Here is a 3,723-nt window from a genome sequence, read left to right on the forward strand (position 1 = left end):
CTGCAAGGAGAGCATGTGTTATTTAGTCACTGTTGCTTGCATTGTTCTTTGAATCATTTTGCCGGAAGATAATTAACAGTGATAGAAAATGGCCAAATCGATGGCGTTGCAAACCTGTAAGATCAAAGTGCTTGTCTATAGTGATTGTCATAATCATCTGCAAAGCTTGAAAAAGCGTGACAGTGCCATTTCTTTTTGCACAGATCTCTTGTGACTAAACCGGTGGCTAAGCTGGTGGGGTGTTCAAATAGTAAAACTTCTTAATCAAATTGAATACGAATATTTGGGAAAAGTTACGTTTCAAAAATCGAAAGTTTGCTCATTTTTAAACAAACTGAAATATTAGATCTGCATGGAGAACGCTTATTTGCATCATTTGATACATGCATGTAATGCCCTTCACAATTGGATGTCTATTCCACTGAAGAGCTCACTAATGATAAACTGCATGCTTTCTCAGTTATCTGGTACACCAGATATTAGAAAAGATAACATAATAAGGGGACATCACCTCCCCATATGAATGCCGAAAAAAAAATTGTGGGGTTTTACGTGCCAAAACCACTTTCTGATTATGAGGCACGCTGTAGTGGGGGACTTTGGAAATTTCAACCACCTGGGGTTCTTTAACGTGCACCTAAATCTAAGTACACGGGTGTTTTCGCATTTCACCCCCATTGAAATGCGGCCACTGTGGCCGGGATTCGATCCCGCGACCTTGTGCTCAGCAGCCCGACACTATAGCCACATATGCATGCAGAGCACTGAAATTAAACCAATGTATGGTGCTGTAATACTACAGCCCCTCACATTGATTTAAAGGGACGCGAACATGGAGACACTGGACAAAAATAATTTGTTTTGCCTCAATTGAGACCACAAGTTCACAGGCCAGCTAAAATCACGGCATGCTGATTAGCATGACTTCAATTTATTCAGGAGTTAAACGCCTCATGCATTTGCTCAGGACCTGGCACCTGTGTGCAACATGCACAGCTCTAATAAAGGGAAAATGAGACATCCACCCAATTGTAGCAATTGCTACAAAGGAAAGCCATACGGGTTCCTCGAAAAGAAAGCCTTGCAGTTGAAGAAAAATTCGTCCTGGTCCGGGACTCGAACCCGGGACCACCGCCTTTCCGGGACAGCCGCTATACCATTGCCCTGGACTTGGACATGCCATTTGGTAACAGAAAATGCAAAGGTTTTTGTGTAGAGAAACAGTCAAATGTGCATGAATAGTGGCAGCTGAGCAGGACGGCACTTGTCAATATATTGGTCAAGCTAGCATAGCATGTAACATTGTGTTGGTATCTAAAATATACAACTTTAAAGCATAGCGCAGCATGTGATATGATATCTCACAAGCTGAGCATTTCTTCTTTCATAAACATTTGTGCATGTTTGCGTGATAAGCTGGGAACCCACGGCTTTAGCCAGTATATGAATTAGCTATGTCCATTCAGCGAATGCTGAAGTAAATTGAGAAGCTTGCCACAGCTCTGTCAACATTTACAGTGTGGAAAATATATACATGCTATACCATGCTCTAAGTTCACCCAGATTCAGGGATCACTCTCTTGCTTGGTCCTATTTCTGTTCATTATAAGTCAGGGAATGCTTATATCATCAAGTGAGATGACAACACCTTGCCGTTGCTATGCATTGCATTTGTCCTGGTGCCATGCACATGAACAGTGCACCAAGCATTGAAATGAGATCCGCAAAAGCATTGTATAAATTCAAAAGGTTACATTCCAGACTGAAAACAGCACACAAGACATGGATGAGCAAGAAGATGGTGCACTTGTGTCATCATCTCTGCCATAGTGAATATTATAATCAATATGCCTACTGCTGCAGTCAACGACACCCCGTGGGCAGATGGGAGCATGCTTGTGGTGTTTGCTGTTTCTGTATCCATTTCTGCAATGTTCTTTTCTCTGACATATCAACTTTCTGATGCATGTCATGTTAATCACTGCATTAATTCTACGCTGCTTCCAATGAATGCTGTTGTATTTACTGCCCCTCCTTCCTTAGGACATTTCTAGGGCCTCCAAGGTGTTGCAAACTTCAATTTAAAAACAAAAAAGCTTGCCCAGACACACTGTGTGGCAGACGCAGCAACAGAATAAGGGTTTGTAAGTGTAAGTTTGCAACCAGGCAGGCAGAGACAAGTGAGCCAACATGTCTGTCATTATGGCTGTATTGTCCAGCTAAAAATTATAGGGTTGCATGTTGCAGTCAAAATTGTCAAAAGGAACATGTATTGCTTCAAACACAAGAGACTGTAGGCTCTGATGCATTGCAGTCAATGTTGTAGTTACTGAGGGACAGCATTTGCTGATAAGTGTGCATGTAAGAGCTCGGAATAGTGAGATGGGCTGGTGATAAGAGCTCGAACAACCTTTAAAATTGCTGCGACAGTGAACCAATCAGCTTCTGCAGGTCAGCTGCACATCCTATACAACAGTCAATGCACAACAATCATGGTACGTACATGAAGCTGGAAGTTTTCCAGACATCTGGAGTGAGGCTGGCTGGTTTTTGTAGACTTCGAGCACTGGAGAAAGGATAAAATATGAGAGAGAAGACCCATAGTCTCTGCAGAAACATTCACACCGGTTGAACTCATTTTGTGGACTGACATGGGGCCACCTATATATCGTGAGAAAAAAAGCAGAAAAGCTAGCCCACACAGGGAACGCGTCAGTACTCCTTCTGCTTTGTGAGAGCTCCACACAGACCACAGTCTCATGAGCATGCACCCAGATGCCATGAAAATAAACCCAACTTGTTTTCCATCCGTGGGAATAAGCAGTGCCCATCACGTGGGGAAAGTCAGATGCATAAAGTATTTGTTGCATATTCCACACTAAAGCTGCTTGAAGTCGGTTCTGTCCCTTATTTGTTTTGTTTGTTTGTCCCAGCAGCTGTGAGAGTTTAAATCAAGCTGACAGCAGAGTACCAAAGTCCCTCAAGAGATTGACAGTGGGCCCCAAGTAGACGGATATGGAGCGTTCATCACAAACATGCGACTGAAGCCAGCACTCACATTACTTCCCTCAATTAAAAGAAAGAAGAAAAAGCTAGCAATAATGATAAAAATTTTATATATCTATGTTTCAGTTACATTTGCTTTTTTTTTATTTTCTGGCAGTGACATGCGCATGAAATCTTGTGTTCAATGCACCTGTTCAATCAAGCAAAATGACTGTCGTCTGCTATTAGTACTTGTAAATAAGAATGCTGCAAAAGAATGAGGCACAAGGCAGTGTGTAATGAAGAAGAGAAGAAGGTGATGGTCTAAACTGCTTGTCTTTCTGCTTGAAGGTCTTCATCCACCCCAAAGGCAGAGCCTGCTCCACTTCGACTAAGGGCGCCTGCCTTTCCAGCACCAGCATGGGGTTGGTCCTCTCAGCACCATGTAAACTTGCCATTTAGTGCAATCGTATGGCTCCCAATGTAAACAGTCACAGCAACACATGGCAGGAAATATATCACTATGTTCACAGATTGAGTAATTTCCTGTTTTCCACATTATGCTATCACAAAATTGAGCCAATATTGGTTGAATATGTTGTGGCATGAATAAGAAACGATATGAACATCAAAAGCAACTTCCAGCAGGTGCGGGTGACAAACTGTTATCAAAATGCGTTGAGTGTAGGTGTACACCTCACTTAATGGGCGTTCCGGTATATAAGAAAGAAAACTCAA

This window comes from Dermacentor andersoni, chromosome 4 (genome assembly GCF_023375885.2).
Source record: "Dermacentor andersoni chromosome 4, qqDerAnde1_hic_scaffold, whole genome shotgun sequence".
In the NCBI taxonomy this organism is placed as follows: Eukaryota; Metazoa; Arthropoda; class Arachnida; order Ixodida; family Ixodidae; genus Dermacentor; species Dermacentor andersoni.